Source organism: Phacochoerus africanus, chromosome 13 (genome assembly GCF_016906955.1).
Source record: "Phacochoerus africanus isolate WHEZ1 chromosome 13, ROS_Pafr_v1, whole genome shotgun sequence".
Classification (NCBI taxonomy): Eukaryota; Metazoa; Chordata; class Mammalia; order Artiodactyla; family Suidae; genus Phacochoerus; species Phacochoerus africanus.
The window spans coordinates 72441737-72455936 of NC_062556.1; positions in this window are offsets into that span (position 1 = coordinate 72441737).

Below are 14200 nucleotides of genomic sequence, written 5' to 3' on the forward strand. Positions count from 1 at the left end.
TTTTTAACCATAACTTTAGCAGAGATCTATTTTTCTGGTGGGTAATCCATTAAAATTACAAGAAGCACTATTTGTAGCCCAAGGTTGCAATTGAATCATCATGCGTGTTGTTTATGCCCTCTTACTGTTATCGCTTGTCATTTTTTTGGGTCATATTCAGTCAAAAAATGAATAGCCTTTTCCTCTCCTGGAATACACATTTAAATTCAATTTAAAATGAAAGTTCAGATTTGTTCAGATTTAAATAAAACTATGATTCATAAAGATTCCACGTAGTCCTAAATATAGACATTATATAGCAATAGAAAGAGGTTCTTTAGGGAAAAAAAAAAAAAGGCTAATAGAAGAAGAAACATCGTGTCCAGGACCCCCGCTGGCAATGACTTGACCTCACCCTGATTACATTACTTTCTCTACTTTCAGAAGGAAGGTGGGTTCTGAACGAGGAGGGTCAGGGCTCTCATTCATGTCAGTGTTGACACATGTATTCAGATGCCTATTTTTAACTGCGTAGGCTGTGTTGTAGTTCAGAGATAACATAGCTCTAAGCAATTTTTGCTTGTTTGTGTTCAATGTTTCTCATCCGGAGGGTCAGGAACTCCAGCCATGGGGTCACTGAGAATTTCTGAAGAGGTTCAAAGAGACTCTTGATAAAGAATCAAGCCTAGGTAATTAGTCCAGCCATTTCCTTCCAAGGAACCATATGTCAAAATTATCCGTATTTACCACCCCATTGGTTTCACCAGTCCTGTAACCTCCTCTCACCCACAAACCACTCATTCATCCCGAAACTTTTCTAACAATATTCACCTCCTGATATGTATACATATATGGCATCTTCCATTGAAAGCCACTTCTGGTACTGAAATTCTGAGCCCCCCACCCACCTCACCCTGCTCTGTGTGTGTGTATTTCCTCATATACAACTTTAGTGTTAGATTGTTTTGGGGTTTCTAAGGGGTTACGCTCTTATGAATTATGTCCCAATCAAATTTTGTCTCTTTGAACATTATAATTCTTAAGATAAAGTGTCTGCATCTTGATACAAAAATTGTTTTAATAACCAGTTTTCCAACACTTGCATTTCTCAATAATGTGACAATAAACTTTCTTTAAACAAAATTATCATCTTAATTACCTAGAATAAATACACTTCCATCTAAAAGAAAATGAATTAAGAAAATAGACAAGAATATTTTAAAATTCAAATCAAATTAAATTAACATCAAGGAAAACAGGAGCACTAATAGATTCATTAAAGAGACAGAATGCAGGTAGTGCAAGAGTTCTGAAACAGAATAAAAAAATCACTTTTTTAATTGTAACTAGTAAAATAAGCCGGGCAATCACCAAATGCCAATATAGCTAAAAAAGCAAGATTATAAAATCAAGATGGGATAAATATAGCATAACTATACAGTAATATAAGCTCACTAACATGCAAATAGATATTTGAGAAACATAAACCATTTAACAGGGTGTCAGCAAAGTATATTTCAAATTTAGATTTAGATCAAGAGAAATTTATTAAACACCCCAAATTATAAGAAAAGGAGTAGCACTGGTAACTAGTTCCACATTGTCTAGAGCAGGATAAAGGGAAATTGTTCACACTTTTCTTTCAATATAAAGGTGCATTTTAATACCTAATTAATTATATTTGGCTATACTAACACATAATAGATAATAATGTAAAAATTATTATCAAAACCCCCAGACTATCATCATAGAGTCAACACTCTAGAGGCACTTACATTTTATAGACATCCAGTAATGGACTGACCTTAGAGTATACAGCAAACACTACATCCATTAGATTAAAACTCATTCAAAAGTCATGGGTCTAAATTTATAACAACTGATATTGTCTTGGTCGATACTATTGATATATACTTGTGAAACTTACATTTTGAGGGGAAAAAAGAAGAAAAACACTGAAGTGAGGTTAATGGTGAAGGGAGTCCCCCCGTGGCACAGTAGAACAACTCTGACTAGTATCCTGGGGGACCCGGGTTCAATCCCTGGCCTTGCTCAGCAGGTTGGGGGTCCGGCATTACCATGAGCTGTGGTGTAGGTCGCAGAGAGCTCTGATTCAACCCCTAGCCTGGGAACTTCCATATGCTGTGGCTGCAGCCCTAAAAAGAAAAAAAGAAAAAGAAAAACAGATTTATGGTGAAAATAATTGGAATAAAAAGAAACCTAAATAATGGGAGATCTTTGTCAATAGCAAATGAACGTAGTTAAAATAGAACTTAGAACACAGTAGGCACTTTTGTCTCAAACAAGATATCTCAAGAGTAAAACGATAATTTGTGTTTATATTTGGAAAGAACAATCATCTATCTTTCAAGTGATTGGGAAAGGGATTTCAACTTAAAAATGGACTTTTAAAATGGGAGTTTTTGTGTCGAATTTCTGTTGCTAGAAGGGGAACTTGTGAACATGTATCTAGAAAATTCCAGGAGAGGAGAGTTGTGCGGAGGCATCTGCCAGTTCTCGCTCATGCAGGGAGTTAAGGCAACCCTAGACAGCTTAGTCAGTGTATGAGTTCACCAGAGTTAGGCTTTCACATACCTGTAAAAGCACCTTTTGCCCTTCAGCTTTCCTTTTTTCTATAGACACTTTTTTTTTTTTTTTTTTTTTTGTCTCTGTAGGGCCTCACCTGTGGCATATGGAAGTTCCCAGGCTAGGGGTCGAATTGGAGCTGCAGCTGCCGGCTTAAGCCACAGCCATGTGGAATCAGAATTGTATCTGTGACCCTACACCACCGCTCATGGTAATGCCAGATCCTTAACCCACCGAGCAGGGCCAGGGATGGAACCTGCATCCTCATGGATACTAGTTGGGTTCGTTACAGCTGAGCCACATCAGGAACTCCCATATATACTTCTTAATTTTCTCAACTATACCATTAAGTCAGACATAAATTTAGAGATTCTCTCCATGCTAATATGCCCTTCACGCCTATGAGCTTTTCTAAAGCTTTTTGGTTTGACTATAAGTAGATATCTCTTACATTCTCCTCAGGGACCTATACATCTCAGTTTATTAATGATATATACATTTCAGTTTTTAAAATGCCCTTTAAAATTCTGTCAGACCATATTAGAAATCAATTACTTATAAAAAATGAATTCCCTAAAAATCACGTTGTTAGTTGTATTCAGTATAAAGGACAAACCAACACGGTTAACACATGGATGTCTAAATTGCGGTCATGTATGTAAACACTGACATATGTATCTACTATTTAAACCTTATATCCCTTTATCCTCTATATTTGCCTAAAAAGTATATTTATTAGCTGATAATCTTATGAGCATTACTATTTTTATGTTAAGTTCTTGGTCATAAATAATGAAGTAATATATTCTACTAGCGCTTCAATAATAATATTGGCTTTATTATATTATCTTTAAATTTCATATGTAGCTATTTAAGAAATTGATATATCCCAATTCATGATATGTTATTATTAGCTTGGGTGAGGAAATTTTAAAAAAAACTTACTATTTTTCAATATATTTTCAGTCTTATGGCTACATACTTTTCAGTGTATTTAATAAATTTGCTTCCAATATAACATTTATGTATTTATTTAGTTATAGGCTTTATTTGTTGATAGATTTATACTCCATTTATTTGTTTCTAATGTACTTAAAATAATTTTCTATACAGCTCAATACATTTCTTTCTGTTATGTCTGTCTTTTATTTTTGAGATCACTTTGGGTTTACATATGTTAATACATTACTCCTATTAATGCATACTACTCCATTTTGTGCTTATAATACCTTTTATTTATACAATCCTCTTATGCAACTTACATTGTCATTTGTCCTTCTCAACCAACAAAATATGGCAATGGATGCTGTCCTTTATGAAATGTGTGAACCTTTGGAAGTTTTTCCTCCGGGGGTTTACTAAGAAGGAGAACTGCTGGGATGAAGGATGGATATAATATCATTAAGTATTTTGCACGTTTGTCCTCAGACTGGTCCCCGGTATACACTCACGAGTAGTACAAAGTTTTTTCACTTTATCATACTTTCATAGCCCTTGGTATTAGCTTTCTTTATAATTTTTATCAGTATTATAGGCTTAAAACAGTATGTCATGGAGTTCCCATTGTGGCTCAGTGGGTTAAGCACCTGACCAGTATCTATGAGGATGTGGTTTCTATTCCTGCTCTCGCTCAATGGGTTAAGGATCCAGCATTGCCGTGAGCTGTGGTATAGGTCACAGACATGGCTCGGATCTGGCATTGCTGTGGCCGTGGCATATTTTATCTCTGATTTGACACCTAGCCTGGGAACTTCCATACGCTGCAGGGGCGGCCCTTAAAAAAAACCCCAAAACAGTATGCCATGATTTTAATTTGCATGTCCCAATTATTAATGCAGTTAACTATCTTTTTATATATTGTTAGCTACTGAGTTTTCTACCTGAACTCTTTAGTTTGATGTGCTCCTCTAAGTGCATTATGGTCTGTATTTAAAACTTAAAACATAGTCCCCTATACACAAGTTCCAAAACTATTTGGTATTATCTTCTATTAGCATCTTACCTTTTTTTGCTATTATAATTAGACAGAAAATCTTTTGAAATTGTTTTTTTCAGTGGTGCACAACGAGATCCATTTTTTTTTTCATTAAAGGGTAAGCCAGTTTTCCTACCTCTTTTACTAAATAACCTCTCCATTTATCCACTTATTACTGAAACCACTTTTCTCAAACCAAATTACAACACATAGATGGATGCTTTAGGCCCCATGGTTCTTTTTTATCCAACTCTGCACTTTTACCAGTTCTTCAGTATTTTAGCTGCATTGTCTGCTCTAAATGTTTCATTTTGAACTAATTTTAGAATACAGGAAAATGTACTAAAATAGAAAAAAAAAAAGTGCTTCCTATCTCTTTCTCTCCACTGGTGCTGAAGTTAACATCTCACAAAATCATAGAATAGTTATCAAAAGTGGGAAATCAACATGGGCACAGCATCATTATCTAAACTGAAAACCTTCACTCAAGCTTGTCCTACTTTCTTACCAATGTGTTTTTCAGCGTGTCTTATTTTTTGAAGATTGTGCCCTCTCTGGCATTCTCTCTCAAAATTACTTTATCTCTTCATACATATGTATCCTTTTATGTTAAATTTAGTTGTTGTAATTTCATTCCAGTTGAACTGATTTGATTTACAATCATATCAGATAAACTTGGGGAAATTAGACATTTTTATGACACAGACTTGTCTCATGCATAAAATAGTATTTTTTGTCATTATAAGCATGTTTTATTCCACCATAGATTTTGTTGTTTTTATCCACAAATGTTCTATTTATTTGTTCTTAGCCTTAATCCTGTATCATTTATTTCTTTCTTGCTACTAGATAATTTATATTATTTTTGTGTCTTTATTTCTATCGAAAAATATATGCAGAGTTTAAAATTTTAACTCGTTTACATGGTAGCCTCACAGACAAAAAACAGCCTCCCTTCTTCGGTCACAACCAACAACCTTGGCCACATCTTCGATCTTGACTTTCGCATTTCTAAATAAAACATTTAGATTGCTTGTATTCATGCCTTACATTTAGGCACATGTTATTTCCTAAGGTAATGACTTAGCCTCTTCCAGTCCCACTACACCCTTAAATATGACTATGTGTACGGTTTGATCATTGTGATGTCTGCTAGTCAGAGTTCAACAATACAGAAGGCTAGGATTACTTATTTTTCCTGCATTTTTTTTTTTTTTTTGTATCATGGAATACTTTTTTCACTTCATTACTTTTCTATGTGCTGATTCGTAATTCAGCCCAGTTCTCCTCACAGCAGGATCACTGCCATTAGGTAATAGATCTTTCTCTCTCTCTCTCTCTCTCTCATCTACTAGAAGAACTGTCTCCTGTGGTTATTCAATTTGCTCTCATCTAAAGTGTTTGCTCTGTCCACCTGGTACATGGCTTTCTTCCTGGTATCTCCTTTTGGGGATGGTACCACATGCATCCTGATTTTGCCATCTTCCTTCTTGAAATGCTCCCTCATTTGCAAGAAGCCCGTCTCTCAGAAGATTTATAAGAAAGCGACACCATGCGGTAATTATTTAATTTTTGGTAGGTCTTGGAATACCTTTATTCTACCAACATTCTTGACTGATGGCTTGGTGGCCTATAGACTGTTTTGGCTGTGAATTATTTTCCTTCAGAGTTTTTTTTTTTTTTTTATACATGGTTTCATTGTCTTCTAGCTTTGAGCGTGGCTTTTGAAAAATCTGAAACCGTTTTGATTCCTGGGTCTTTTATGTATACACTTTTTTTTTTTTTTCCTGTGAAAATTCTCCCTGATGAGATGTCATTTGAGCAGAGGCCTGAAGCGTAGGAAGGGATGAGCTAGTTCTCGACATGGAGTGAGAGGTGGCCAGGTGAGTTCCCGACGGCTGCTATAATTCCTGGTCACACACTTGGTGACCTACGACAACATGATTTTATTCTCTGATGCATCAGGGAGCGAAGAGTCTGAAATGAATCTCCAGGGCCAGCGCCAAGGGCTGCTTCCATCGGGAGGCTGCAGGAGAGCATCCACGGCTGTGCCTCCTTCAGCCTCTTGCCTGCCGGCATTCGGACATTTGTGGCCGCATCAGTTCAAGCTCCACCTCCACAGGGACGGTGCCTTCTCCTCTGAGGTCAAGTCTCCCTCAGTCACTCTCGGAAAAGGTTGCTGTAGGTGCAGGGGTTGCACTGGGACCTCTTGGATGATCCAAGATGATCTTTCTATTTAAAAATTCTTTTAAAAAACCCGCAGTCCCCCTTTGACCATATAATTGAGTATGTTCATAGTCTTTGGGGAATCAGATGTCTATATATTTAGGGAAAAATTATTCAGTCTACCATAGCGGCCAATCATAAAAGAGAGATAATTGAAATAAAAGGTTGGGGTTTTTTTGTTTTTTTTTTTTTTTATGTGTTGTGGGGGCGACAAGTTCCCAGGTCAGAATTCAAACTCCAGCTGTAACTGTGATTTGTGCCACAGCTGTGGCAATGCCAGATCCTTAACCTGCAGTGCCACAGGGGATGTTTCAGCAAAACCTTTTACTTTTTTAAAATGTGTTGAATCTGGCTAAAATTTTACATGCCTTGGGGAAGGGTAGAACATGAGGCTAGAGGAAGAAGTCAGCATTGCCATTGTGCATGGTGTTGAAATTCATTTCAGGGTTCATGTAGAGTGAATGGCTATTTTCCTTAAATTAGATTATCAAATATCTCTCTGGAAAATGCAGGTATTGGCTAGTTTAGGTCACGAGTATTGCTCTTAACATCCATTATTATTATTAATGTAGAACTTAAGGTTTTTAGGGAACAAATAATACTACTGATTGCTATAGCAATGAAAGCTAATAGTTCTTCTTTACTCTGTGAAAAGCTGTGCAGTGAGCATTTTACATGATTCTTTCATTCAGTTTTCACAATAATCTCATTAGCATCAACTCCACCCTCCAGATGATGGGTTATAGACATGGATCGAGGTTGTACTTCTGTCTAAATTTAGAGTTGGGATTCAGATTCAGTTTCTTCTGAAGCCAGTTGGAAAGACCCACAAACCTACTCTGAGGAAAAAACAGTGAAGGAGACTTCTTTCCCCTTGTAGCTCCACCCATTTGCTGAAGGGAGTGTCTCAATAATGAAATGAGCACGAAAGGGTTGGTTCTACCAAGTTTGATTCAAGAATGCATGCAGTTAATACAAAATAAATATTTTCTAAGAAGAGTAGAACATAATTAAAATATCCTAATTATAAATTTCACAATACCCTAGTTTTCCCTAAGCATGTTCAATGGACAAAGGTCAATTATTCCTACTCAGAGTGATTTAATCTTCAAATATTGAGAATTTTCACATGACCTAGGTCATAGTTTCCTAATTAGTGAGATTCGTATTTGAATTCCAGAGACGAGAACAACTTCTGTACTTTACAACCCGAAAGGCTCTGCCAAAATACATTTTGGCTGTGAAATGCAGTTTTGTTTTATTTCCCTCGGTGCAGGTAAGGAAAATACAAAAGCAATCCTCTTTACTTTATGAGTCCAGGCTTCCCAATAGAAAAGACATTCGGTTTTAATTATTGTTCTTCAGCTATTCAAAGCGAGTTAATTAATTTGTGGAATTTAAAATGCTATACATTCTGGAACAATACAAAGGTCTATAGGCTGGTAAAGCTGAGACCATCGATGGGGTGTCTCTTTCCTAAGTTTAATTTTCTGTTTTACAGTAAATTGATCCTCATTTAGTGGGCAGAGGAGTCTTTGCCGTGCTGTTCAAATAAGTTCATCTGCTTTTGGTTTGGGGCCTCTTTACTCTTCTCATTTCTCATTTTCTTGGGTATGTAGTTCTGCATCCAAATGGCTGGATCGAATCACTGAATGTGGACACAGCTCTCCGCCTTCATGTATACATGCCAGTGAGGGTCCCTGTCTCTCTGCATCTGAAAAAGGGAGAATATGTCCCCTCCTTTATTTGGGTGTTACTAGACTTGCACTTTTTGTTTTTCTGTTATCATCTCACTGCACATTCTTCTTGACAGACTCTACCTTAGCTCCTGGTTCCAGCCGTCACTTAAGTAGTGATGCTTGGTCTTGGTCCACACCTTCTTTCTGAGATTCAGGGTAACAGACCCAACTTCTTCTTAGACATTATGACCAAGTGGTCTCTTAGCTACCCTAAGTTAAGCATGCTCACAACCCAACAAACCATCGTTTCTGATTCTCACTCCAAACCTGTGCCCTTTTATGTATTTTTTTTTTTTTTCTCCCAGGAAATGTCACTTCCAAGTCCTGGGTGTCTAAGTTTTTTTATGATTTACCTACACATCTCATTTCTCAGGGAGTCTCAGCTTGGATTGTTCTTTAAAATCACCTCGGGAACTTTTTATGTAATGCTATAGCTGAACCCCACAGCAAAGATTCTGATTTAATGTTTCCGGGTGAGGAGAGGGCAACCATGTTTCTTAGAAGCTGACTAGGTGATTAATTGCCATCAGGATTAAGAACCACAGCTCCACCTCACCCAAATTTCATCAGTTTACCAAATCAATAGGTCACTGGTTCACAACCTTGGCTGGACCTTGCAATCATCTGGGGAACCCGGAAAGTATACCGATATCTGAATCTTAGCAGTTTCCCAGCCACGGCTAAGAACTGACCCTAACGACACTTCCTCAGATATATCATCCCTGGCAATCCTATTTTCACCCCACATTGTTGCCTTGGTACATACACTTATAAATTCTCATACAGTTACTGCAAGCCATGCCCCTTCTATATTATGACCCCCTTGCTGCCAGAGAGATGTACCTAACACACAAATCTGATTATGAGCTTCCTTGTCCTAAAATTCTCTTTCAGAGAACCATTTGGCTTCTATAGCATCCTGGCAGTGTCTTTCTTATAAACCAGTTTTACCAACAAGAACACTGATGTGCACGGATTCCTTAATAACATGCCCATGATCACAAGAGCAAAGAGCGGTAGGGCTAGTATTTGTGCATGGTTATAAATGACTCTAGAACCCATATCTTTCCTATAGCTAATCAAATGAAATAGTCCCCAGAAATAAAATTTAACTCATTTGTAGCAAGAACATTTTCAGTAAAGTGGGAGGCTGCTAACAATAAAGAACAAAGAGCAAGCATGACCACAATAACAAAACATCAACAACTGCAAAAGACTTAATTGCATATTTCTGTTTATTTTATATAAATAATGAAATGATTAAGCATGCATTGTTAAACATGGCTTATATTACTTGGAGAATTTTTGATTCAATGACATTCGTTGTAGTCACTTTGCATGTTTCAGCTAGACTGATGTTGCAAACAGTTCTTAGTGGATGAACTGAAACTGTTAAAAAAAAAAATCAAGTCAATATGATTGTTTTGCACTCTAAGTGCACAAAAAAGCAAACACAGGAGTCAAACATCTGTGACTCCAGATGATGAGAATTTAGAACCCTTCTCCTTTCTGGATTGGATAATGTGTAGAATCTCAAATGACTGCAGGATTGCTCTGAAGATTGTTATCATTGTGCAGAAGTCAAGCTAATTTAATGATTCTGAATACAGAGCTTGAAAACACTCTCTGAGGAACAAGATATTATAAGAACCTACACTGTATTTCATAAAATTAAGATAAAGAACAATTTCTATTCATTATCCTCCTTCTGATATAATACTATTTATTACATTTTTAAAGTACCACCATGAAATGTCACAGGGTTTAAAACTTTCATCCATTTAAAACTGACAATAACAAAAAAAAAAAAAAGCAGGAGTTGTAATTCTGAGTGACTCCATATGTGGCCACAATAGCGTTATAATGTGCTTTCTTCCCGTGATCCCTTGGGCGGTGAGTGATCAGAATCCATGGCTGAGCTGAGATTCACCACCACCCTCCAGCCACCCTTCCTGTGCTGATTAAATTGACTAGTTGTGCTTACTTGATCTCAGCCTTCTGGACACAATGGATTTATCCAAGAGTATGTGCCTGACACAAGCTGGGTCAGTGAAATTTCTCTTGGAAATTTTTTAAAGTGGATTTAAGAAAACACATTCATTTCTGTATGTGGCTAAAGCCTTACAATAAGGGTTTTAGGAGTTATCATTCTCAGAATTTTGCCCCAAAAAGGAAGAAGCCAGTCAAATGTGAGAAAGAACAAGAGTTTAAGTAAAAGATACAGAAAAAGATCCAGCAGCTTTCTGATCTCTGTTTTTTGTTGTTGTTTGTTTTTTTGTTTTTCTTTTTGTTTGTTTTTTGCTTAACATATAACTGAATATGTTCCCTAGGTTTTGGTTGTTCAATATTCCTTGGATTTAATAAGGCAATATTCCCTAGTTATCTTTGTTGGTTGATCCATATCTCTCTGAAATATGTATTTGTTCAATCACCCCGTTTAGTTGGTTACCTTGAATGTTCTATATGGCTCATTTCTTTAGCCTGCATTGCATATGGAGTAGATATAAACATAAGAAGCCAAGTATTTCCTGGAAAAATAATTGATTTATGGTGCTAATCAAAACACTTAAAAAACAGTCCAATCAGTTGCCAGCTATAACCAATAGGCAGAACCAGCGTAGATAAGCTGAACATGACTCTGCATTGGTTATCCCAGCAAAGTACACTAAAAACAAGAGAGCTCAGGGGTTCCTGCTGTGGTGCAGTGGGATTGTGAACAGTGAGTTAAAAGATCCCACATTGCTTGGGTCTGACCCAGGAACTCAGGAGCTCCATATGCCATGAGGTGGCCAAAGTAAAATAAAGCTCATGTTTTCCTAGGAAAAAAGAGAGAGAATGGAGTCATGTGATATGATTCAAAATTTATGGAGAGTGATAATGAAGACAGAAATTAAAATTAAATTAGATGTGAAAATTAATCAACGGCTGATGATCTGCAAGTATAACTTTAAAATATTCCACTGACTTTCATAATTTTCTTTTATTACTTCCTTCTTTATTATTTCCTTATCAAAACTGCAAAGTAGACAAGCCGTGTCCCTCTTGCTCTTCTCTGTGATACCTGAACCTCTTTCAACTCTCTTCTCTGCCTCTCACTAAAGTCACACACTCAGCTGGTCCAATGAGCTTCACCCACCCGGACACACTGTCCTTCATTTAAATTTCCAAGTTCCCAAGTAGTCCTTTTTACCACTCAATAAAAATTCAAAATTTGGGGGACAAGTTATAATTTTTATTACACACGCACGTACACACCCACGTGTGTGCGCACACACACATGCATACACACATGCATGCACACTCTGAAGACAATAGCTTTTTAACCCAAACTAAAGGATTGACAATAAGGTCAGAAGTGCTTGCTGCATTAGCTTGTCTACCTTCATTCCTTCTCCTCTCATTAAATTCAACTAATATGACATGGACATCTTAAATGTATGGTAAAAAAATATCTTCATGAAAAATATCCAAATCTTCCACCTTTATTTATTCAATCCAACATTTACTGGCATCTGAGAATGTAACAGGGCAAGGCTAAAGCAGAAAGATGAAAAGTTTTAATAATTCTTCTCTAAAATATTTCTTGATTATACAAGATCTAGAAGCAGACAAATCCTTCAGGTAAGTCTGAACAGAGAGTGTGTCGTCTGCATGAAATTGTGTATGCAATCACTAATGGTCCATATGAAAAATGTTAAACTATTTACTAATAGATTTAGGAAGTTAGAGATTGATTATATCTCTTGGGAAGAATGGATATTTTAGGAGAGTTAACTGATGCTATTTTTTATAGATTTTATTTTTTGAGCAGTTTTAGATTTATAGCAAAATTTGAACAGAAAGTAGAGATTTCTTATATGCTAGCTGACCTCAAAAATACACAGCCTCTCCCACTATCAACATTCTTCACCAGAATGGTACATTTGCTATAATCAATGATTCTACATTGAGACATCATTTTCACCCAAAATGCACAGTTTATATTAGGGTTCATTTTCAATGTTGTATAGTCTAAGGGTTTTGACAAATGTGTAATGACATGTATCCACCATTATAGCATTACACAGAATAACTTCATTGCCCCCTCAGCTCTTTGCACTCTGCCAATTCTTCTCTCTCACCTTCCTTCTAACCTCTTGAAATCGTTGATTTTTACTATCTCCATTTTTTTAACATTTTCCAGAATATCGTACTGTTGGAATCATGCAGTATATAGCCTTTTCAGTTTGTCTCTTTCACTTAGTAATATACACTTAAAATCTCTCTGTCTTTTCATGGTGTGATAGATCTTTTCTAAATTTATTTTTGTAATTCGAATAAATAAATAACATTACATCTTAAAAAATGCAGTTGAAGAGGATATTAACTTTTTATTTTTGTTTTACACGCATTTAGAAAGGGCACTGTGTTTACATTAGGATCTCTAGATCCGACGCTTGAATAAATATGTACCTTTAAAAATAGAAGAAAAACTTGAACACATTTGCTTTCTCTATCTTCCTTTCTTGTGTGTTACAATTTATGACACAGGAAAAAAAAAGAAAAAACTTTGTATCTGTCGCAAAAAAAAAAATAGGTTACTCTGAGCTTGACTTCATTTTGGACTGTTAGACATCATCTCAACTAAACATTCAGCTCTCTCTTTATTTTTATTTTTTATTTTTGGCTATGCCTTTCGCATGTGGACGTTCCTAGGCAGGGGTCACACCAGCTCCACGACAGTTTCAAAGTCAGATCCTTAACGGCTGGGCCGCTAGGGAAATCTAACGTGGCTTTTCTTAACTGGACTCCACAAAACCATGCCCTATACCGTCCCTTCCAGTAAGTACTGCAAAGGGCTTTGCTACATGGCAGGTGCTGTCCCTGTCCTACCCATGTCCTTCAGACGCCTTTACTATTTGTGTGTACGCGTTTCACCTCCAGTTTCTGTGTATCTTTGAAGTTCGGCTCTTAGATATCCGGAACCCACTCTGCCTTTGTACATGGAAAGGCCAGAACTGCTGAGCATTGTACATTTTCTGCAGGAGCACCTCCTTACCAACGGCTGGTAGGAGTGGAAGGTCCACTGCTCTGCAAAGATACTCTGCAGGACTGAGAGAGACCTCCCCTCGGGGACACTTTCCCTGATAAACTGTTCTGGCATCCTCCTTTTCCACTCCCACATCCAGTATCCCTTGTCTGTTTTTCTTGGAAGACTTTGGATTCAGTCTTGTTCCTGAAACTCTCTTTTTTCTCAGGGTTTCTGGGAAACTCGCCCTGAAAGGGTTATGATAGAGTAGATTGTTGGTTATGTGAATTACACCTTGAAGTTAAACAAAAAGTAGTAAAATTCACATTCTTTTCTATTAGATTCATTAGCTCCACATTTTCATTTAAATATTCTAATCTAATATATTATATAATCGTACATTGGACAGCGTAAAATATCTTAGTTTTGATCTCTCTGAAATCAGTCTTAGAGAGGTAAATAAAACTTTTGCCTTCATACTTTTAATGTTTCCTTATATATTTAAAACGTAATTGTTGTCAATGTCAGCCTGACTTCTTTAGTCTACAGGAGCTTTTGAGCTAAGAAATCTTTAGGAAAATAAATATGAGCTGTCAATGTATATATGGAGAAAAGTTCAATCTATCCAAACATATGGCCAAAATGTAGTTCATGAACTCGTAGTTTATGCAATAAAATTTAACTATT